The following is a 24,674-nucleotide window of genomic DNA, read 5'->3' as shown; positions in this document are numbered from 1 at the left end:
TGATACAGTGAAAGGATATTTAAATTTCTTTTCACAAGGCAGCCCAGGGAATTTTTCAGTAGTAGAACCAGAGTGAACCAACCTACTGTCAGTCAGATGGCTTGCACATGAGCTTGAACCTGTATTACAATCCTCCCTAGTCATCTAATATTTGATTATAAGCCAGTAGCACTTGTATTATATCCCTATTCCTTATTGATCTTACTTTGTACAATATTAGGTATTGGTGTGTAATAAAAGTACTTATTTGTTTTTATAAAGAAAAGTTCTGATCTCAACAGCATGTATCGTCAGTTGTATAATCGTCTGGGTTCTGATTCCCTATTCCCCACATTACCTCTCTGAGAAGCCACTGACTGCTCATTCTTGCTACTCTGACAGTTAAGATGAAACACAGTGCACTTGGCACCCAGGTTGCAATGCCATTGGTCTGACCCCGGTTAATCAGTGCCACAATTTAGGCTCAGTAACCTTCGTTGGCCCGTGTTCCTAAAATGGGTTTTGACAATCTGATACCAGCTATCTTTACAAAGCAAAGTGAAACGGTTTCTCCCAGTAAGTGACTTCACACTTTTCCGTTCAAGCTCTTATGTTCTCGCATCTGGATTGTGACAACACTCTGCTCCATGGTTCCCAGACTCCACACTGGTCTCCCATTTGGGCAATCTAGACACCACAGCACAACTCATCCATCACCTGAAGAAATATGACCACATCTCCCCCACTGTGAGGGGAACTCTACTGACTCCACTTACTGGCCTCCATCGTTTCCGGACCAGCTGCCTTATTTACAAAGCCATAACGACCAGCAACCCTACCTATCTGGATGACAAGGTCATCATTTACAGTGGTTCTTGGCACGTCAGCAGCTAAGATACCATCAGACTGGAGGAAAACAAATGTAAAAAAGAAAAAGCAAGGCAACACACCTTCCCTGTTTATGCACATAGGAAATGAACCAATCTAGGAATCTTTCCAATCTAGGAAAGAGTTAAAATCAAACCTCTTGAAAGAACACTACTGCATCATGATGGTCCCAGAACCTAGCCACCTCATCAAGCTTTTGTTGATTTTAACTTTGCCTTCAACCCTGTAGATCGCTGCACTGTCTTTTGGCTAGGTTTATGCCATACAAATACTCCAAACATACAATCATTCCTGCACAGCAAAATGTAACTAAAAATACTCCTGATAAACTTTCCAGCAGGGATGGGGTATCAAACAGAACCAATCTGCCTGATGGGGAAGTGTCTGCAGAGTTGGAGCCTATCACACCAGCTAAACTATGTCCTAAATCCTTGAGACCAATGATGACTGTCTTCTACCCCCAACCTGGTCTCTGAAGCACACAGATATTCCTGTCACAACAGGCAGTCCCACATGCTCTCCCTCAAGGCTTTTCCTGCTTGCCCCTGAGGTACCTACTCTTGATTTGCCACCTACCTTCAAAGCCCTCCAACTTGCTTCCTGCCTTCTAAATTAAGGCACTCCTTCTTGCCATCTCCTCCTTCCCCCTGATCCACCCCTACTTGGTTTCCACCTCTCACTCAAGCACTAGCAACTGTCCTCTTCCCCAGGTTGCCGTTGGTGCTCTAACCTGGCCACCCCTCCTCTCTGCAGCAATGACTAGGGAACAGCAACCAGACAAGCCCACCAGCAGAAGTTGGGAAGGTAGCTCAACAGCAGAAGGTAAGGAGTATATATGTGTGTGTGTTGTGAAGTGACCATTACTCCTGCTGAAAGTGAGAGAGCTCTGTGCAATTCCATTAACTACTGTGTATTCAATTTGTTTGTATTTCATGTACTCTCCCAAGACCTTCTTCTAACCAGGCTGAAATATATCAATAGAAAGATTAAAAACCTGATCTAAAAGGTTTGGCAGATGGAGCACAGCATGTCAGGCTAGGGGTGGTCATTCCATCCACCCCCCCAGACGGACTACAGTCTAATGTATTTAGAGATCACCAGCAACCTAGTGGTGAACTCTGTATACTGATAGGAACCACCACCATGGTGGTTCCTGTCAAGATACAAAATGTTTGGTGGACAACCACCATCAGTTTTGATGGATGTTCACCAAATCTTTCTCTGGTTGTGAGGGGAGATGTCTTTGTTTTTTCTGTCCCTCACCTACGGATTTTACATTGCGACTGTGACAGAAAAAAAGACATCACAGCCTAAATAGGGAAGGGTGGTGCCTTGCCTTTTCTTCTCTGTTGGGCTGTCGGAGAAAGCTTTCCATCAACTGAGCCAACTGGGGACACAAAGCTGGAAGTCCTCCCGACCATAAAAATAGGGTGCGTGTACCATTGGTTTGGCCGAGAGGGTACTAAATGCTAAACTGACCCCTAAATTAGACCGACCTTTGATCATCAGAGGAATCTTGCAATTGTAACTGGTGAAGGGACAATTTTCTCTAATGACCCAGATGCTGGATGTAAAGATAGTGCACAGAGACATTGCTAGCTTCTTACCAAAAATCTTTTACTACATCAAAGATAACTTGGCTGTCTTTATCAAGGCTTGTTTCAGCAGAGGGATAGTTAATACAAATTTCCAGTTTGGTGATGCTGCACACAGCTTAGTCACCCTCGATGGTTACTCTACTTTTTCTCGACATTCTGTGTGATTTGTAGGGCTATACTTCTAAGGGTCTGAATACGAGTTCAAACCTGTGGTGAAGATGTGGTGCCGGTCGTGGACCTATTTGTCAGACTGTCGCATTACGAGTGCGACAGTCGGATCATGAGGAGACTGCTGCAAACGCTAGGGATACGTGGCAGTCTGAAGGCCGCAATATGCCTAGCAGTGCTGCTATGGCATCGCCAAGCAAATTACAAGTTTCCTTCCGGCCTCACTATTCAAGGCGGTTTGCCAGCTGTGAAATGTGAGGCAGGGAGAAAACAAAGGGTGCCCTACAGGGCCCCCCATGTGTCTCTGGACCTGGGGATACATGCACAACCCTGTGTGCATGCACCACCTGTTCCTGCATGGCATGGACTTATCAAGCCATGCTGTGCAGGCACAGCCTCTAATGTTCCCATGTGGTGCCTTTTTGAAAGGCACAACTGTGGGAACGCCAAAGGACCACCAGCCACAGTACAAAAATACTTGTATTCTCGCGGGCTGCCAGTGGTGAGCTCTGGCAATGCGGGAGTGGGCGGTGGCCTGCTCCCACACCGCCAAAGTTATAATCAGGTCCTAAGTACTCTCATCAATGGATTACAGGATGACATGAGTCCCCTCGATATTGGGCTACATTTGTTCCAGAACACATCCATATACAGGAATACATGAGGTTAGTATTATGCAAAAACTAACAACTAAAATAAACTTAGAATTGTTTTATATTACCCACACTCGCTTAATATTTTACTCATTTTCCTTTTCATACAAAAACAAGAGAGACCACTATATAGGTCGTTGCTATGGGTGCCTAAAAAGTAATTGAGCACAATACAGCACAGCAAAGCCCCAGCAGTCGAGTGGTCCGTCAGTTTTGTTTTCGATAACAATAGTTTGGGCATTTGAAGCCCTAAACGGCAATGGTAAAATTCAAAAAGTAAGTTCCAGAACGTAAAGTGACCTTGAAAGAAAAGCTATCACTGATCTTCAATGTCAGAAATGACACGCTACTCGGAAATTTTGGACAATAACGATTAGATGCTTTTCTGCACTTTAGAATATAGAAACCCATTCTACCTTCATATTACCAACCTAGGGGTGGGAGGGGCGTTGGTATAGCTGTGTGACAGAGAAAGGACCCATTAGACCACAGTACTAGTTGACTTCTCGCGCTAGGGTGCCTGTCCTCAGTCAGTGCCACATTCTTGTTGGGTGCCCCAAGACTACATTGCCCTCGCTGTAGGGACGGTCCTCATAGAGCAGTACCCAAGCAGCACCTTCTCCGGATGAACAAGATGGGCATCAGTTAGGGTGACCAACTGGCATTGGTGCAAATTCAGGACGGTGAGTGTAAAAATTCAGGACAAAGGGTCAAAATTCAGGACACAAATTCAGGACGTCAAAATTCAGGACAATTGGACAAGTTTAACAGACACATCAGAGGTCGCGCAATGGTATATAAGTAAGACCAGCCATATCCAAACATATTCAACCATTTGCAAACCTATCCATCATGTATCCTTCCATCTATCCTTTCACTCATCCATCCTTCTTCCACCCTTTCACCCTAGCCATCTGTACACTCATCTATCCACTCTTCTACCCATCCATCCATTCACTCATCCATCCAGCCATTTACCCTTTCACCCATCCAGCCATCCTTTCTCTTACTCATCCATCCACCCAGTCACTCATCCTTCCACCCATCCACCCTTTCAGTCATTCACCATCCTCCCTTTCTCTCTCCATCGCCCCTTTCACTTAGCAATCCTTCCTTCCATCCATCCATCCACCCACCCATCCGCTCTCTCATCCATCCACCCTTTCACTTCACTCATCTATTCATCCTTTAGTCCATCTACCCTCCCTTTCACTCACTCATCCATCCTTACATCCACCCTTTCGCTCATCTGTCCATCCATTCACCCTTGCACTTATCAATTCATCAATCCATCCATCATTCCACTCATCCATCCACCCACCCACCCACTCACTCACCCACTCACTCATCCACCTTTTCACTCATCCATCCTTATGTAACTGCCTGCTGATGTGAGGGCAGTATCAGCCACCCATGTTGGAACCACGGGTTCTAAGCGGCCGGCACCTGCCATGTGAAAAGTGGGGGGCAATACTGGTTTCTCGCCCCTAGGGAGACTGTGGCTGCAGCACCCTGGCTTCTACCCCGCCTTCGTCTCGTGCCGATTCCCAGAGATCCCGGACACTCCAAGGCTCTCGCGTGCGGCCTCGGCGCCTCCCTAGTTACGCGGGATCAGGTGACGCTGGAACCTCGGAGGCCGTGACGTAGGCGCCTGCTGATTCCGGGGACAGCTGCAACGGGCTTCATTGAGCAGAACGCCTGGAGCCGGGAAGGAAGGAGCCGCCGCAGCCTCAGCAGTGGGAGCCGGTGAGCGCCGCACCCGCCACGCCGCCCCCTCCCGCAGCGCCCCCCTCCCGGCGCGCGCTTCCCTGCCCGTCGTTCATTCTAAAGGGCTGAAGGAGGCAGCTCGCTGGCTGCGCACGTTAAGACCCCCTCCCCCTTAAATGCGCAGCGGACTTGGCCCCTTCTTACCTCGCTTAAACGCTAGACTTGGGCTGTATTTAAGTACGTGCTCGTTCTGTGTTGTTGTACCTTGTACTGCATTCATTGTGGCATTTATATAGCGCTTGCTCACCCTAAGAAAGTCTCCAAACGCTTGCTTTGAGTGCCACACGGGGCTAAAGATGTTTATTTATTTTAACAGAAGAGAAAAAAGCACCTGCTGTCTGGGCAAAAAAAGCACCTGCTGTCTGAGTGGCAGGTAAATTATTTATGTTTCTTATTCATGTCATGCTACATACATCCCAATGTTTATGTATTTAGTCGTATAACTGCGGATTTTGAGACTGAAATGAATGGGGGGAATTGTTTTTTTGTGGGGAGGATGCAAGTTTAAAAAAATGTAGAACATAAAGTATTTTTTTGTCTGGATGCAAGTGGAACCCTTTGCTACCAAAAAGGGGATGTGTATGAATGTCGTTATGAATTCTCGTCCAGACGTGGGTGGGGCCAATGCACGTTTGTTGACTAAAGTGAAGGACTTTGCCTTCGCAGATGTGGTCCCTTTAATACCTGCGATGTGCGCCAGCCACTGCCCCAGCCTATCTCAGAACATGTACAGTATTATCAGATTTCCTTGTTTCCCGGTAAACAAAGGGCAGGGGTTGGTCTGTTTACTCTTTTGCTGAGTTGCGACACTAAAGGCTCCGCTCTTGGTCACACTAGTATGAGCAAGCGGTGACCGACTGATCGTGATAATTCCAGTTTTCTGGGCAGGTGTTCCTCCTTCAGCGTCTTTTGTACTCTCACTTAATCATTAAAGGAACTAATTTAAATGCGCTGCAGGGCCATGGCACTCTGTGTGATAAGAACCTCTGTTAATGGCAGGGTTGCACTGCTCGAGTACTTTGGCACAGCGAGGAATCTTAGATTGTAGGATTTTAAACAAATAGTTTGTGGTCACATGTCGCGGTGGTTAGTGTCTGTGTAAGAATAGTTTGCATCTGGCTGCGTGCGCCACGCCCCTCGCTCTGATTGATGTAATTTGTGCTCTACAAACTGACCTGGAAAAATCAAAGTGCTGCTAGCAGTGATCCCCTTTCTGTGAAGCATGACATGCTGGGTCACATGGAAGCGATGGAGGCGGGCCTCTGCGCTGATGACGTGGGGAGAGGGAGGCGTGAGCGCGCAAGACAAGTGCCCAAATCTCTGGTGCATCCAGTAAGCGCTACCAAAACACCTAATTCTGTCTCTACCCGTGGGCAGTGCCAGACCCATAAGGCAAATTCAATCGAAAATGCAATTTCGGCTGTGGATACATAAGCATCTTTTAATACGAATACAATGGGAAAGATTTACACGAATCCTCCGTTAATAAACATTGCTCAGATCATCAGTGAAATCACAGTAACTGTGACAAGGCAATAAGGTACTAAAAGAGGATGCAAGTGAACGTATGCTAAGCCTAACATCAAGGACCCTGGACCTTAAACACCTTTAGCACCTACTTATTTTCTTAACGCTGAGGCAGACTTGCCTAAAGGGCAAGTGTCCAGAGAGAGCCAGAGGGGCTATTCTGACTGGTCAGTGTGTGGGCCGATTTTTGGCAGTTTGTGGACCTGGTTTATAGTCTGGTGGGCTGTTTTTACTTATGGTCTGGCTTGCCACCAATTATGCGAGTATAAGTAGAGATGAGCTTTGGCTTCAACCACATGTTGGAAGCCAGGAGCAAATGTTTTAATTAGGCAGAAGTTGTCTGCTTCCACAGAAAAAGTGCTTTCCCTGGACACCGCTGTTATTTTGTTCATTTATCCAGGTGCCTGAGCTTGAATTTTTGGGGATGCATGCAAGATTTTGTAATGCTATTGTAAATGTAAATGTGTGTATACTTGTAAAACGCACTATCACCTAGAAGGTATCTTGGCGCGCTATACCGCCGTGGAACCCTTCCTGGCTTTCCCTGTGAGATGCCCCTTACTGGGTACCTCCAAGGTGAGGCCAGACATCCTAGCGCTTTCGGGGCTGTTGTGGAGATTAAGCAAGCTATTGCCCAGAGTTGCAGAGTGGGACCCATGATTAGAGTAGGCACCTAGGCGAGAATTGTCGAGTCCGTGGACATTGAGCCCAAGACCCTGCACGTCGGGAATTGAACCCTGGTCCAGGGCCAGACCTCTGCCTCAAGGTCTGCCGCTCTAATCGGTGAGCCACACTTCTCCTCTACTGAAGTGACTGTGATGGCTAGTTGATTTATGTTGTTTTTCTCTGGCAGCAGCGCAGATGAGAGGAGGGCAATAATTAAGCTACATGGATCTTTAAGTCTGGCTTGAAGTGTAAGTGTCACCTGATCTTTTCACCCACAGCAATATTATTCTACAGTTCTTTTCTTACACATAAATACAAATCGATTCCCATGCTATTTTCCCTTTAATGTGTCACATTACCATAAACCACATTCCAGTCAGGAAGCACAAATACATGCAGTTTCCAATACCTTGCAAAACACGTATGAAGTTTGGTTGACTTTACAGTTTCTAAACTGCCCATGATTTGCAGAATGTGGGCTATATTTTTAGCTCCAAAATTGTTAATAAGTAGGGGTTGAATTACACGAAAGTTAGAAATAAGTAGTAGCACACAATTCACTGTGATTGAGTACTAGTTTAGCAAAAATGAAGGCAGACCATGCAAGATCGATGACTAGGTGATTACATTGCTTTATTCATACTTGATTCTTTTGTAAATGTAACCATCCAACCCGAAGCAGAACAGCCAACACATGCTTTGCTTTGTTCGCTCTAAGTTGGCAGGGTATGCCCAGACGTGGGTCTATTGCCCACTTGTTCACTTGATTCAAGCTTGCCTGGCTGATGAGGGGTCAAACCCCGAAACCGGTCCTCTCATGCTTGTTTCCGGTCCAGGTAAGATCTGGCTTCAGTTTGGGCTGGACTGTTCCCATAAGTAAGTGTCAAGACTGATTTGCATATGGCTGGGCCTGAACTGGGGTGGAGAAGTGAGTTAAAGAATAATGAAGTTTCAGCACTCCATCCATCATTTGTGTTTGAATTGTATTGCATACATATTGGAAGACATCCATTGTTTATGATTCATTACTCATGTACATATTATAATAATTGATATGAAGGCATTCTAGCCTATGTTCAATCCAAGCCCCTATGCATTTCGGACTGGAGGTCCTTAGTCAAGTGAAAACTCAACATTCTAAATCTTCAAAAAGCTGTACTATTTATGAAACCAACAACCTTAGGCAGTCTTTGAGCTATCGAACACCCTGGTGGAATGGACAGCTCAAAGGCAGGGAGAAACACGCGTAAAAGCAACTGCTTCCACTACAAGGCTCCCAACCACAACTACATTCTGCATAGCAACACTGAGTCTTCCCCTGATGAAAGACCTTGAGCAGCACATACTGATCCAAGTGAATGTTTCCCAGGACAACAGATATTCCTTTGTAGCCCGCCCATACAAATCTGAAGATTTAAAGAAGATTGCAAATAATTCCTAAAACAAGGTGTGCACAACAGGAATCCTTTGTTAAGGCACCCACAGTGATGCCTTGCCAAGCCCTTGCAGTACCGAGTGGGGAACAACTCCGTTTTCAGAGCCATTTGGAACAGAGGCAATTGTTTTTGGTACTCATGTACACCTTGATAGATTTGGGTGTAAGAATAAGTTCTTTTTTTATGCATACGCTTCTGGTGAACTTTCATTCAGACCAGGATAGGGTTTTCCATTTTGTTTTCTAGTGTCCCCTTTTTCTTCCTTGAGGTAAGTACTTAATTGGAGGTCAGCTTGTTTACTTTTTCATGTGAGAAAGGCGACCATATATTTGTAACTTTTGGAAATGCTCAAACTGGTCTCAAAGCACCTGGTTGTACTGAGATAGCTGAGCATGCATGATAATGGCAAGCGGCTATGATTTATGATGTTTCTTTTCCCTGCTAGGGTGCAAAGACATTGCATTGCCCTCTGGTTAATAATAGTGAGGAGCTACATGGGCTTGTGTTAAACTCTACATGCACAGGGTTTGCAGATACATTGGGTTCTGCAGCCTTACTTTTCTGTCACTGCATGTATACATGTCTTTGAGAGTGTTGTTTCCTAGCAAAATTTGGCATTTATTCAAGGAAGTAGTATGATAAGGAGAAGTTGGCAATTCCCCGAGTATGTTTGTATGATAATCCTCATTATGCCACATCTTCTCTTTTTCATCATACTCATCTACTTTCACCCAGGGAGCTGCAGCATAAATGCATAATGTTAGGTACTGTACAAAACCGAGGAGGACCCGTCTTTTATATACCCTTAAAAAGGAATTGAGTAAAAAAAATGTTTTTGATTCAGAACTGAGTTATCTGGCAGTGAAGGGAATACCTTCTAGAATTAAGTACTGGAACTGGAAGGAAAGAAGACTGTAGTTCACATCACCATCCTGACTGATAGATTACCTAATTTTAAGAACTGTTGTGGTGCTCCATATTGGACGATTTATGCCGCCCACCTGTCAGGGTAGTGGGACGAAGGACTATTTCCTTGTTTCCAGTAGGGTTGATGGTACAGATACCACTGGGTTGAGAAATTACTTTAATTAATGCATGCAACCATGGGAAGGTTGTGCTTAAGTGTTATTTTTAAGATTCCAGCATGTTGTAATAATCTTTTGATTCCCCCACCTCCCCAAAGCCCACTTCACTTAATTGAAATTCCATAAAGTTGACTGGTATGAAGAAATACGACTTCTTGGTACCTTTGTGGTGAGAGCTATTAACTGATGGCAGTTTCTTTGTGCATTCACACCTGCTTGTTACCTCCTAAGTGCTAACAGTGAGCTGTGAGAAGCTACACAATGAATCGCTTTATCAGACGGACAGAAGTTTTTTACAAGTATGCAATATTGTCTTGATGTCCGCATGTATGGTTTAAAATACATCAGTTTAAAAAAGGTATATTAGCGTAACTGGTTAGTCTGTTCTAGTTGCATCCGTTGTTTCACCGTCCATAGCACATTAAAATGCGTCGATAAAAGCGAAATGTGTGTTGCAACAAAGGTGCCTTTCCCATGAAAATGTCCACATACCGATTGACATGCAAATTGTTCCTGGGAAATGTCCCCATTTCAAAATCGGCTTCGCAGCATATCCTCTGTAATAAAAAAAAACACGTGGGCGTTTTCCGGTGAGAAATTGCAAAACAAACTTGTGTGCAGTGATTCTGTATTGAACTTAACTGAACTTTCATGAACTTTTTTTCAACTGAATGCCCGGATTTTACCTGCTTATGACGACGCACATATTTATGATTTAGCTGTGCATGATATCGCAACGAAACCCATTCATGAACATTGGTTCATGTTAATGGGTTAATTTTCTTATTTGCTGTTAAGATAATGAAAGTAAAACTACATGCATCATTAGTTAGGTCAGGTGTTAGCCAAGACCTTTTTAGTTTTAATTAAAGTATATATACATTGAGGGGCTTTCAGTCAGCCCTTATCGTCCCCTGGTCTGCTGTTGTCACTCACATTTTGCTTCCACCCACCACAGTCTACAGCAAGGGGCATAGTGTCAGCCCACCCCGACCATAACCTGACCTCTAGTTACAATATTCTGCTCTTCCACAATGTACACATTTTCAAAATAAGTCGATCCTTCAGTGCCAGGGAATACTGGTGCAATGTGTGCTTTTACATAAAAAATATGCATTTTAGCTTTTAGACTATGCTTGTTTTCATACAATGGGTGCATTCATAGAAAAAGCATTGACAAAGAGAGGGTGTTAATTCCTGCAGAGGTATAAATCCTGTTAGCTTTAGAAACTGGAAAGAAAAACAATCGGTGTGTGAACCAGTCGACCCATAGCTTGTTTTACAACACGTTTTAATTTTTTGTGTAACTTAATTTGGAAAGTGAGTGCTGCAGCATAACCTGGCAGGAGAGCTGAGTGGAGTTGGAGCCCACACATAACATAAGTTGTGAAAAAGAAAAAAAAATCAAGTGTTGTCTAAGAAGGATGAAAGAGTTCAGGGATAGGAAAAATGGAAAGTTGGCTGTCCCCATATCTGAGAAAAACAAATGAGGTAAGCCTGTGTAAAACTGTACCGTCAACCCACAGTTGATCTTAACACTCCGGCCATTCCTTAACGCACATGTGTATCACTCTCTTCCCACTGAACTTACATCAACCCTTATAAAGAAACCAAGCTTTTGTCGGCTTGGTTTACTGTATCAATATCTTGCATTGCAGACCTTCTCTCACCTCTGCAGAGCTTCGTCCTTTCAATGCCTTTGATTCTTAACATGAAGCTTCAGTTGAACCTTGACTCCTTTTCACCACTCAGGATCTTAAACTCAGCCATCCAGCTCATAACCTAGGATTAACCCCACAAGGCTCTCTTAAATCAATAAACACCAGTCTTCCCCATGCAGTCGAAGCCTGTACCTCTGACCCCATGTACGTTAGTAATCCATTTTAGGCTTCACTGCAGCTGTTGGCTCGCTAAAGTATGCCTACTTCTAGTCTCAATTCTATCCCTACACCGCTGTCTTCAAAAATACCCCAAGCCCTGCTCTCCCTGCACAAGTCCTTCACTTACAACCAAGTGCGCTGCCTGATATTTCCCATCCACTTAATGCACTTCCTGACGTTCTCAACCAAACATCTGTTCCACCCTTACCCTGCTTGATAGCAACGTTCATACCCCTTATCCGAGCCCATTTTCCTAATCCTCATTCCCCACAGTCTCCCTACTGCTTTTGGTATTCAGCTATCTCACATACTTCTCTCTACTGGCCTTGTTCGCCAACTCTTTCTCAGAACGGCCCATCTCAATCTTTTTGTGGTCCTTCAGTTTTCCTTCCAGCTCTCACATTGGGCACCTCCAAGTTTCAGCCCCCCCCTCGGTCTGCTCTTCTTTTTTTTTTTTTGCACTCTACACCTCTCCTATTTGTCATATCAGTCAGGGAGGGTCAACTGTGTAGTGGAATGTTAGTGAGGAAGTGTTCTGTTTATTTACTTTTATCAAAGGCCGGTTTCCAGGTTTGGATATAAGATGGCTCCCCTGTCCATCCCACATATCTTAATATATTTGAAAAGTCAAAAGCAAACTTTAAATATTTCCTTTTCCTGAACAGTAGGGCTTTTGGCTATGTTTCGAAGGATGAGTATAGTGCATTCAAGAATCTTGATCCCTGCAAAAAGCTCTCAGTTGTCTGTGTTTGCCGCTAGGCATTGACAAAGTATTAAGTGTGACTAGACTAATGATTTTTGGTTGTTCAATTTTGTGAAGGGAAGTGGGGCTCTTTTCTCAGGAGGCATTTTTCATGGTGCAAGGCGAACTGAGATTTCATCCAGAACTTCATCCGAAGCTGATGGTAATGGTCACTCCATATAAGGAGTTGCAAGATTAAGGTTATCAATTCAGTGTTGTCATATTACTCAGTCTAACATGAGCCGGACTATAAGTGTGGAGGATTCTTTTACAAACTTGACAATCCTCAAGCTTCTGCCTACTCATTTAGGTATGATGCTTGTTTGTTCAGGAAGCCACCCGCCTTCTGTTAGCAGACTTTTCTTGGTTATGGTTCGTCTGTAACCAACACAAATTAGTATTCCAGTGTTAGAGTGATATCAACTATTTTTCTTCCGCCACTTTTTCCACCTGGTCTTCTTCTAGTTTGAGAGTCACCCGAGTCAGGATATGATTACTCTCTTAGGATAGATGATACTGAGATATTTGATAAACAGTGGGACTTTATTACTGTGTATGTACCATTCACTCAATTCTTAGAAGTAGATTGATGACCGTACTGTTTTAAGATTACTGTGTACAAACTAGCAGGCCCGTGCCTCCAGGCGCAATCTTCAGAGGGCAGGCATCCTGTTTTGCTGGCTCCGATAAGACTTCATTATGAACACTTCCAATTTTAAAGCACCTGCTCGAGTTTAGTCCTGCTCGAGGCTAAAGACTTGCCAAACATGCAATGGTTCCAGTTTACACCTGCAGATATAATATTTCCAAATAATGTAAATAGAGCAAAGGAATGACTTACAAATATTAATGTATGGTTATAAATACCCGCAAGAAAGGCTTCTAAGATATTTAGCTGAGTAATAAAAAAAATGGTTTTAATGAGTTTGGAAAATAATCTTTTGTTTAAAAAAAAAAAGTAAATAATGTTTAAATGATGAGGTTGGCAATTAACGTTACTCTTCCAAATTATGTTTTAAAATGTTTATTTGTATTGTACACTCTTGAAGAAGCGCACTGAGAAATGTGAAATGCAAGGTTGATGAATTTTGTGAACATGGATGGAGATTAATATTCATTACACAACGTCCAATGAAAAACAATTCCTATCTTGAAACAAACTTTGTCTTCTCAACTATATGTTCTTCAGTGAGAATAATCCAACTCCAAGAAAACTATATAAAAGCAATGGAACAGAAATACATTTGGTGACACATCCTTCCGGTATTTGATGACGCCAGACAGCAAGATGCAGCTTGGGCATTTACTGGGATAAATATCTATAGATACAGCTCACATAGTGTAAGGAGTGCCCCTTGGAAGCGCCAACACCCTCTCAAATCCAGAATCTCTATATATTAATATAGAAAGCTCTAGTCACAGTAATTGAGTAGTAATTTAGTGCTTCGGGGGAATGCCTGACTTTATAGGTGAAATGCCTGTTTGCTCATTTCACCAGATAAGAAATTTCTTTATCATGAGTGTTGTCAGCCATCGTAGGTACAAAAGAGGTGTTGGCACTATGTACTCGTTATTTGCATGCAATGCCCTGCGCTGCTGATTGTTAGTTATCTGATTTAGACAACTCTCATTCCTTCTCCTCTCCTAGCTTATCTATGTATAAATGTGTAGATTGGTTGCATCACGGCATTGATGGTGCAGTAACTGAGCTGAGCTGTCGGCATTTCAGGTTCCCACCAAGCCAAAGATAGGTCACTCATTTTTACTTTTCATATCCTGGATCTTGTTAATGTAGCCCTGTGGAATATAAGCCTGCTCCACAGTTTTGGATCGGGTGATATCTGGGGTACCACAGCCTACAGGGTTTTTGTTCTTTGAGTAGGAGAGGTCCTGATTGCTGGGACTAGAATACCAAAAACACTTGGTCAACCCTCTGGATGTCCCACTGCCAGGCACCCAGACCCAATATGTTTCTCCCCGAACACTTCTACCTACAACTAGCCATGGACAGTGTAATTAGAAGGGGATGATTTAAAGAAGTGGCTGGGCTGGGCCAACTGACTTGATCCCACAATTACTTGCCTTCTAGCTAGATGAAATATCTTCAGAATTATCTTGGACCATCCGTACTTCCACCTTACAGCTCCTACCATCTAAGTACAGGTAGTCAAGACTAGTGCTAGGCATGATAGGCTTACGTGGAATTGTTAAGATCGCGACGGGCCAAGTTTATACACCCCCTGAGGGAGATCCAAACCCTCTCCTATGTCATTTTGGTTTGGCAACCGGAGGGGCTGCTTTGCTTCCTCTCTGCCATGTTGTGGCTGTCCAGAAACCACTTTCTTGCTGCCTCGGACATCTTTCCCAGATGTGTCACAGCTTTCTCTCAATGGTCCAATGGTTCTAGTCAGAGAGTCATTCCAACTGGGGCAATTGGTCATGTGTCTCTCTACACACTAAACTGAAAGCCTTGTTGAGTAAGATAAAGGGGGCATAGTTATTCCTTCCCTGGTCACTTCCACTTGAATAGCCTCAGTTGATATCCTGTATAGGTTTTCAGCTTCCTTGATCGATTTCTCATCTAAAATGAAGAAACACCTTCCAGGACTTTCTTCCCCAATAATTCCTGTTCCTATCAAAGCCTTTCAGTACCTGACCTAGGTGCCTTGCAAATGCAAAACAGGGTTTTCTCCTTCAGCATGTTCTTTGCTTGTAGGTTCCTTTTTTCTGGTTGGCCAGTTTTAGGTTCCTCTTCCTCAGCTGTTCATTCCTCCAGGATTGGGGTAATTTGTCTTGCTTTTTAGTTGTCTAAGCATTTGTTCTTTCTTGGATTTTTTCAATCTTCATTTTCTCAAACCTGAGGTATTCTATACCTAGCACATTTTCTACCTTGGTGAAGATTTCTTTTTGGGGATACACCTTCAGGTGGTATTAATCTAATCAATTGGAGTTGTGGTTAGTGAAAGGGATCAGCCATGTCACTGAGTTTAGAATTTCAAAATCAAGAAACGGTATTGGCCCTTCATATCTACCAACCGTGACTCCAGTTTTAGTTAACATCAACCCTACTGGTCAGAATTACTTTGTCTGGAGCAGCATTCACCAGTCTCTGTGCGTATCTCCTACAGTGAGGGGCATTAACCAGTTAAGTTCTACTTTTTGAGGGACTGGTAACTGCAAATAGATACTCTCTGAGCATGTTTATTTTTTTCTCTTTTCTTTCTTGTGAACTGAAGTAACCAGTGTTGAATTTACTTATTTTTGCCTTTTAAAGATCTTAAAAATTATTTCTTCTCTTTCTCTGCATACTCGCTTCACAATTAATCAGGCCCTAGTAGGCTCCCGACTTATATATGGTAATGAATGCATTGTATTTAGGAATTCAGAATACACGATTCAAGATTTTCAAGGATTGCAAAACGGAGTGGCACAACTCTTGCTGGGCTTTCCTAAGATAATTACCATTTCTGATTATTTGTACAAGTTGCATTGGCTTGCAATTTTCCAAAGACTTTTTGCCACAAATCCTCTTTTGCTCAAGTAACTGAAATTGTAAGGAATCTGTTTTCCTTCTGTTGGAACCAGCACTTTCTGGTTGGCTGGAGGGATGTCTCCAGCCAGGCAGAACCTACCGCTCCTGTCAAGGGCAGGTGATTACACTCTCTGTATAACCTGTGCTCACCCTTGGGTTGCTTGGCACTGAGCAGTATGGCTTATCACAGAGGCAGTGTGTAAAGCAAAGGCACAGCAGTGATAAATACACCAAGCATCACAAAAGAAACCACACAGGATGTATGTAAAAACGTTTGTATTCAACACATCTATTCCATCATTATATCATGAACATCCGATACTTGGGCATAAAACATATTTGGAAATATTACTAGAATTACTAGACCCACTCATTTTGTTTGGGTATCAATAGTAGGCACCCCGTGGACTATTCCTAATCTCATGTGGGCAAGATATCTGGGGCTCTGCACTTGATATTCCAGTCTCCAGACACCAGTCTTGGTTCCATGCCCACACCACACTACCCGTTGGGATTCAGTAGCCAATGTGGGCACTTGAGGGCTATACTCTCCAGATGCCACATATAGTAAGTCCCTTGCGGGAGATCTTTGATGTCCCTGAGATCTCCTGGAGAACAGGAGGCCCGCTGATGGGCCCTTGGAGAGCACACCTCATGGTGCCCTGCTTCTGCGGGTGTTCAGACCAGGCACTATTCAGAACGGGCTTGCTGTCCTCTTCAATCCTCCATGTGCACTACAGAGTCCTCTGGCAGTGTGCACAACACAGTCCGGGTTTGCCGGTCCCACGTCCCCACAAGCTATCCCACCCCTTGCTGAAGGATGGCACCAGTAGTTCTACTGTTGGATGTCTTTGAAGTTGGGGGTGGTTGAAGGGGTTTCCCTTTGAAGCACAGATGTCTCCCCTAAATTCTAGGGTTGTATGCCATGGGGCCGTGGAATGTAGAGCTTAATCTTTAGTGGGGCCATCATCCAGCCCCCAGAGGCTAGGTGTCAAAACCTCTCCCGCCGATGTATCTTATTCGACATCGAATGGCAGAAGTCTTGTTCTAAGGGTATGCCTATGGTTTATGGCTGTCACTGGGGATTGCACAGATGTGCTCCCCCTGACCCCCTGGTGTCCACTAGAGCCAGGAACCATTGCACACAAGACTCTTAGAACATAGAAATGCCCCTATTCCATAAGTTTATATAGGAACAGCGGCCCCCCACAACATAAAAATACTATTGTAATTAGCAGAGAGATACAATGACATCTATGTTCATATGTCCAAATGGATCTTATAATTTATTATTGGGAATAAATGAGAACATTTAAGTGGGAACATTTACAGCTGACAAGCAGGTTGCCAAACTCAGGCATTGCACATATTTGTCTAAATACAAATAAGTAATTTAGGCCAAGAAATAGGCACACTAGCACCATAGCACTTTATAGTTTCAAAAATCTCAATTATGTCAAGGTGCTGGAGTCGACAATTGACACAATTTTAACTATAAAGTGCTATGGTGCTAATAGGTATGTTTCTTGGCCTAAATCACTTAATCTGTATTTCGGCTAATATGTGCAATGCCTGAGTTTGGCAACCTGTTTTGTCTGTTGTAAATTGTCCCACTTATATGTTTTCGTGGATTCCTTATAATAAATTAGAACATCCTTCTTGATATATGAACATAGTGTCGTATCTCTGTGATGATTACTATATTAATTTTATGTTGTGAGGGACCGTTGTTCCTATATGAATTTGCGTCCCTTCCAGATAGCTTGGGTTCCCTTGTTTAAAAAAAAAAAAAATAACTAGCAATTCTACACAAGTTATGCCAAAACCCCCTTTACCACTGGAAAAGGTTTGGCATGCCGAATCAATTGATAGGAAACATCATGTGGCTGCTCCACTTCAATCCACTATTGCAGCCTCAAGTATTTTCAACCACTTCCCCATGTTAAGCTATACAGGCCTGCAATAGCAGGCTGCACATTCAAACACGGGCACCATTGGTCCGTGTCTGCACATACAGCAGCCTGCAATAGCAGGGTGCTCATGAGTTCACTCACGATAGAGGCCAGTGCGCACAGGCCAGACTGCAATGGTAAGCCGGGCACATGTTTCAGAAGTTAATGCCACTTCCCAACATGAATAGGAAGGGTGTGCGCACTTTCACACTGTATTTACAATTGGAAAGAGCCCAGAGCCTGGAGTCCACACAAGAATCGGCAAAACGCAGGCCAAAAGCAAATAGTGCAGGGAAACATTACCTGGCGAGTATCAGGTCCAACTCGTTCTATCAACCATCTCGTGTTCTTAGGTCAGCCATATCTGATTTCTGTCATTTTCCAGTGGCATGTCAGGGCATCCTTTCCCATGTCAGGGCAAACACTTTCTGTTTTCAAGCAACTACAATTACATATGGTGTAAGAGTCCTCCCCGTCCTCACCACCCTTCTTCTAACTTTGAACTTCTTTGCCTTCAGGAAGGCATTGAAAATGTGGCTGTTAAAGTATTCGATATTATTTTTTTGTTATAAAATCTTTTTTTTTTTGTGGATCTACTCTTATCCTGTAATCACACCTTTACTGGTATTTGTGCGCTTTACAAATTGAACAAAAATAACGACTTTTAAATTGAGATTTGATAAAGTTACTCATTCTAATTAATGTTTTTTAATATTTTCAAGGTTTCAGAAAGAAAGGTGAACATTATGCATATATCTTTACATCTGAAAAATTCTTGCAGCAGGAGAATGCACTTGGATACATGGGTGTTAATGGGATACTGGTTTGATCTTACATCTCTCCTTTCCATGCCCTGATGTACCAGACACATACAGCACTTCGAACAGCCTGCACATGATCTGTGCCATGTTCTGCATTCTGGCCACCTAAGTCTAATCCCGGAGAGGTCACCTCTCCTCAAGGTGTCGTGGTCTATCTGTAGTCTCACTCTCCTCTATACTGTTTGGTTGTGTGGATGAATAGAGTAGTCACTTCTTTCTGGGTGGCTGGCAGTGTTTCGCGTTCTGGGGTAATGGCTGTGGGAGGACATCGAGGCTTCATATCACCCATTTGCCTTGACTCTGCTGCACACACATGCAGCAGTGTTACATTATGACACAGGCTCATTTATAGAAACCACCTTCTTGCGTTGTTCTATATTTGTAAGTCTTCCAATAGAGAACCATTGCTAGTTTTAAGGCTGACTGAAAATGTTGACCAATATGTAGGTACACCAAAAACAATGCCGTTAAAAAACAGATAATTGATTTGTGTTGAAGCCACCAGATTGCTTACTAAAGCATCAAGAAGGCTTGGCATTTGAAAGTAATATGTTCCTATACAAATTGATGGTAAATGTTACATTTAATGTTTACATTATAGATATTTCCAATTTATATGAGAAGGAATTCCCCTTTTTATATTGATGTATTTATATGAAAGTTGATCTACAAACAAAGTAATTCATTAGATACTTCCTGTGAGAAACTGTACATCATTTTATAGAGAATAATTGAAGTAAGAAGGAAGAGTCCCTTAAGAAAAAGGCCTTCAGATTGCATTAAGTTTTTTAATATATCTAAGTCGTGATATACATTGTACAACTGTCTCCTGACTGGGCAAGAATGCTGTGTAACCCAATTACACAATGCATGTAGATACGCATTTGTACATCCCCTGAATACGGCTTGCCCACCAGCTATTCTGTCAGTGGTAGATGCTGCTTATGCCAAAGATTGGCATCAGGAAATTAGTAATCCTACAATTAGTATGCCTCTTAAAAGTAATCTTCTAAACTCATCCTGCATTCTTCTTCTGCCAAGGTGCTAAAAATCAAAGGGCTTATTCAAAAAAGAAAGTAGGAAAATATACTCAATTTTAAACCTATCTCTGAGTGTAGTTTCACTACTTTCTGGAATTCACTATTTCTGATTGTATTCGAATTGAAACCTGTCTGGAATTCACTATTTCTGATCGTATTCAAATTAAAACCTGTCTGACACGCAGGTTTTCATGCAGATTTTTTTCTTTGAGGAGTTTTATATAGTTCAAACTAGACCCAAGAAATCGGGTATCAGAGCGCTTTACATGAGCACCAGTTTTGTTACAGATGGACACACTCATTTTTGTTAGGTGCGGATTGCATGGAAAGCCATATGATTTCCAATCTGGAGTCTGGTCGCTCTATATGGTGCTTTTCGTGGCTGAGATTTCCGCACAGGGGAAATAAAATACCTGGTCGAAATGCACATTAAAAAAACAAACTTTTTTTAAACCTTTGAGATAGTGGGTGAAGGCGCAGTCTACATGCAGCATACACATTGAATAACCGAAATAAAATGTTCACATATAATATCCAAAAGTAGGCAAAGCAATCCGAGCATTACCACGACCTGAAGAGGATTCACATTACAACCTCACTAAAGTAAAAAGAAATACCACTGACTGGATTAAAGAATGCCAGCTTTCTATGCATCTATTCCCCTCGTAACAAACTGGGCGAAAGGGCAGCTTTTAGCACCGAAACCCGGTAGGGCAAATCAGGTAAAGTAGAATGTCTCCTCAAGGAAGGATTCCCAAAAACCTAGCATCAAAACCATAAAGATAAAGTCAAACTCCTAATCCAATTTGCATTCCCTCTTTGGAGCCCAAACCTTCGATAAAAGCTCTTTTAGTGTCAGCGCTTGTGAACAGGTAGACGTGGTCATTAACAGCCAACTTCAGCGTGACTGGAAAAAGTACACAGGACTGCACTCAATGGCTTACAAACTCATTTAACAGCTTCTTTTCCATTTTTCTACAGTGACAGGACTAAGATCAGGAGAAGGAGGACACAAAGGGCTGACCGTGAAATGTCCCTTGTCCCTTTACTTCGAAGCTCACCACAAAGCTAATTTGCAGTGTGCCTAATTTTGTAATCTCACCAACACAGTGGACACCCCTTTTGCTTGTGATGGCACAGCTCACCTGATACGAGTCGCCCAATCGCTACCCAGATCCATTCCCCCCTCCAGGATGGCAGCAATTGCAGTTTACACATTGCTGCCATCATCCAAATCCTTCCATTCAATCAACCCAAGGTTAGTGGCTCTCTTGAATTTTCGACTCTATTAAGTGTCTCTTCCAACAAAGAGATGGAGGTAGAAACACAAGATTGGAAACTGGCCACTTGATCCAAACTCTCCTGTTGACGCTGAAGCTTTTACTTTTAACTCTTGGTTCTCCTCACCACAGATTGTAGTGTGCTTTAAGCAGTGACAGCTTTCACAGCTATAACGTCTAGATGGTTCTCCAAAGGTTTGAACCACGCCTCTCTTGTCTAAACGTTTCTAAAGCTTCCTTCAGTGTCGCCTTTCCTTTTGTAAAGGCACCAGAAATGACCACTCCGTCACCTCTGCAATCTGTGTGTGTGCTGGATGAGCTGGGGCACTGTCAAAAGTAGTCCTCCAAAGGATGTGCTCCTCCTGAATCCCTAGAAGACACATATTCACTGAGTGAGGTGTGAGCTGGGTGGAATCCCCACAGTTCAGTAGTTTAAAGCAATTCCACGTGAAATATCCCAGATAAGACATCTGTCCCAAGGACAGCCCTCAAACTTCAATTCTAATAGGCTAGATAGTCACACCTATCAGAAATCTTGCGGGGTTGTGGCAGAGGAGGACGTCTTGCCCAGCTTATCTTTACTGCAGGGGTCTGCATGAAACCCTATCTGTTGCAGTGCTCTGGGGCGTGCCTGGCCTGAGTCCAAAAAATTCCACAGCTTTCAATTTGGACCCCGAGCCTCCAAGTCCCACATCTGATCTAACCTTCGACACTGAGTCTCAAAATGCCTGCTGTCATCTCACTACTCTGCATACATCTCTGCACCAGCCACCTTTGTGGGTAATTATGCTCAATTTGGAAGTGGGTGTAAGCAACTTAAAGCCCACTGTCCTGGCTGGGCAGCCCCTTACAGCAGTTCCTGTTCATGTCTGCAGGAGCACCACAGACCAGGGCCTAGGGCACACTACACCCAAGCAATGCTGCAGCGGCATGTAACCCAGAGTTTAGTGACAACTCCAGAGCTGTAATATACAGACCTTTGCATTTTTTTAAAATAGTAATCCACAGGAAAAAATAGTTTTCCATGTGGAGTAACCCCCCCCCCCCCCCCTCCTACACTAGCACCAAAATTAGGAGTGATCTCCTTTCCTTTCCTACCTGGAAATGGATTTACAGTAGACTTGGCTAAAATACATCTCCAGTCCTTTCCTGGCTGGTAAGTGGACGTCGAAGATGTTTTGAAGGCCCACAAATGTACTAGCTTGTTGGAGTTGACAAACTTCTAAGGCTAACTATGCCTTGGAATACCCTCCATCCCATCCTTTGAGTGGGATTGATGGGGCATATTTGGGCTTATGCTTTTTGGGAATCCCTTTGTGAATTAATTGCAGAAGTAACTAAGGTGAATTTGGTTGTGAACTAAAGTTAGTGGCTGAATTTCCCTTTGTAAATAGATATCCCAGAGTGTGCAGAATAGTGGAACTGTTTGCAACAGATGTCCCCATTTAAGAGCATGGAGCAACGTATTTGCACTATTTGGGGACATCAAAGGTTTGTTCAAGCTTATGGTTGTGGGTAGTGATGCACTTTGCCTTTTATCAAGGATTCAAACCGCTGCGAGGCTGCTGTTATTAACGTTAGGAGCTAAGGTGCAAAAGATCACCTACAACATGTTCTAGAAGGTAGACTTTTCCTATAAGATAGTCCATAAAACATTCATGTATGTCAAAGGATATTATTTCTACATTACTCTAGTAAGCAGTAGCAATTTGTGAATGGAATGCTGCGGGCGGTGGATGGGGCGGCGCAGGGGAGGAGCAGCATGGGGGTAGTAAACTGCAGAATACGGCTGAACAGAGGTAAGTAAACAAATAAAACGAATTTCATTGCGGGCACTGCATTGCCAAATGCAATGCAGCGCACATGACGAAATTCTTTATTTATTTATTTGCTGACCTCCGTTCGGCTGTATTCTGTGGTTTACTACCCCCACCCTGCTCGCCCCCCCCCCTCCCACTGCCCCATAGGACTCCCTCCACGAATCGCTACTGCTAGTAAGTTCCATTTTGTAAACCGAAATCCATTAAGGCTGCATCCATGCCTTTTCTTATGGTACATGACCTATCTTTATATTAAGAGTTCAAATTCTAACCTTCCGTGAAAGTAATGAACGTGGTTTTTCGCCAACGTCGTTGGAAAGTGGAAGCATCCTTGCTAGACTTTTCCCTGTTTGCAGGGTCATCCCAGATGTTTACCATCCTCTGCTAAACCTGTTCGTTTGCTTTTATGACTCTCTGCACTTTACTCCTGCCAATCCGTGGTAAAGTGCTTGTGCTTTCTCTTGAAAACATTATATAATTGGTATACAGGTGATTGCTACATTTAATTTACTTAAGTCCTTAGTAAACTTTACTGCATGTACCTAGGGCCTGTAAATAAATGCTTTAAGTGGGCTGCATCACTCGCTGTGCATCCCACTAAAGTAGCACTGCAAAACATGTCTCCGGCCTGCCACTGCAACCTGTACAGCAGTTTTAAACTCTTATTTCGACCTGGCAAAATAAACCTTTTGCTAGGCCTATAGCTTCCTTTTTAATACATGCAAGTCATCCCATGGTAGGACCTAAAAGTCTATAGGGTAGGATACATGGTATTTAAAACTTAGGACATATGTCTTTAGCTTTTTACATGTCCTGACAGTGAAAATCTTCCATAAGCGACTTTTGAAAGATGATCTCTCCCATAGACTAACATTGGGTTATCTTATAGGGATAACTTCAATTTGGGAATAGTGGGAAATTACTCCTGCCGCGCATTTGAATGGTAATTTAAAATCCTTGTTCAGGGTTAAGTCTGATTTTAAGTTACCATCCTGAAAGTGCCACTTTTACTTTTAGAAAGTTGGCAAATTTCTGACTAAACCAAATGTGTCTTACTGCCAGTGTCCTGAGTCACATGACTTTATTAGCTCTCTTTTGGTGTGATGTGTATCCCTTCCAGACATGGGTAACAAAGGGTCTTTGGTGTGGGGCAAGTGATTTGCTGCCTCAGCAGGATGTCTTAAGGGTTGTAATCAGCCTTCCTGAGCTTCAAAGTGGTAACCCCTTCATGACTCCATGACTCCTAAGGGCAGTCTGCCCTGCCACTGACAAATGCGCTCCTATCTAGGCATGCCCTCCTTTTGATACCCTAGACAGAGTGGAGTCTGACCCTGTAAGGGGTTAAGGTTAGAAAAAGTGATCCTTCCCCACCCTTAGGCAGGGATGGGGTATAAGAAGGACACCTTCATCAGAACACTCCTGGACCTGTGGAAGATATAGAAGGACTGCCCTGCTGCCTGAAGAAGGAAGACTGGGCCTGCTTGCCTTGAACCCAGGATCCCCAGAAGTGACTCCAAGGGTCAGTTGACTGCCCTCCTGTTTGAGTTACATGGACACAAAAAGCCTTCCTACAACTGCCCAACTCACCAGCACCAACTGGACCTGAAACAGCCCTGCTGCTGGCCTCTGCTGGAGTGAGTTCTGACCCCCAAAAGGAGCCCCACCAAGGCCTGGACCCCCCCTCGGTGACAACCATGTGCTCCTCCTGCCCCAAGGCCGAACTCCAGGTGAAAATCCAGACGCTTTGGGCTCTTTGCACCCACAAATGGACTCATCGCGGCGAACTACGACCATCTGCAATGCGTGCCAGCACGACACTCCAGTGACAACCTGCCCCTCT

General features: G+C 43.5%; 1 protein-coding gene across 1 annotated transcript in view; it reads left to right on the top strand.

Annotated features, from left to right (window-relative positions):
* The first annotated feature begins 4,932 nt into the window (after nt 1–4,932).
* LOC147702875 (cysteine-rich transmembrane module-containing protein 1-like) overlaps nt 4,933–24,674 on the top strand; it is a 225,195-nt gene continuing 205,453 nt past the window's right edge. Inside the window, exons 1-2 of the mRNA XM_086931458.1 lie at nt 4,933–5,032; nt 5,370–5,426. The gene's annotated coding sequence lies outside the window, so the exon portion shown is untranslated. The remainder of the gene's footprint in view (nt 5,033–5,369; nt 5,427–24,674) is intronic.

This window comes from Lissotriton vulgaris, chromosome 7 (genome assembly GCF_964263255.1).
Source record: "Lissotriton vulgaris chromosome 7, aLisVul1.2, whole genome shotgun sequence".
NCBI classification, from domain to species: Eukaryota; Metazoa; Chordata; class Amphibia; order Caudata; family Salamandridae; genus Lissotriton; species Lissotriton vulgaris.
The sequence above is the reverse complement of the archived record's forward strand: the minus strand, read 5'-3'. Positions and strand labels throughout refer to the sequence as shown.